Below are 603 nucleotides of genomic sequence, written 5' to 3' on the forward strand. Positions count from 1 at the left end.
AGAATCAATTCAGAAATATATCCACTAAAGAATGAAGAGCCCCCGCATCTAACCGAGATCATGGGACTCGTACATGGGTACCAAAGCCGATTAGAGCTACTTGAACAGGAGACCGAGCGACAAAGAGAAGCTAAAAGAGAATTGTGAAATGAGGTACACTGACAAAGAGAACTAGAAGAAAAGCTCTTGAAACTCGAGGTCGACCTTCGAAGTCGGAGCAACCGTGCTGATCAGGAGGAAAGCCCTTTTGGAAAGAAGATCCATTCATAGAAGAGATCATGCGAGCTACGGTCCCCATAAATTTTAAAAGCCCCAACATGGACCTCTATGACGAAACAACCGACCTAAGACACCACCTCAGTAACTTCAAAATTCGGATGTGCCTGGCCGACGTGTCCGATGCAACCCGTTGCAAGGCTTTTTGAAGACATTAACCAAAGCAGCAATGAAGTGGTTTGATAGCTTAGCACCTAGGTCAATAACCTGTTTTGACAATCTGGCAAGGAAGTTCCTCACCAGATTCTCAATTCAATAGGACAAAGTCAAGCATGCTCCAAGTCTCCTAAGGGTTAAACAAGAAGTTGGAAAAACTCTCCGAGCTTA

The sequence above is a fragment of the Arachis ipaensis genome, chromosome B2 (genome assembly GCF_059453495.1).
Source record: "Arachis ipaensis isolate K30076 ecotype BB chromosome B2, ASM5945349v1, whole genome shotgun sequence".
NCBI classification, from domain to species: domain Eukaryota; kingdom Viridiplantae; phylum Streptophyta; class Magnoliopsida; order Fabales; family Fabaceae; genus Arachis; species Arachis ipaensis.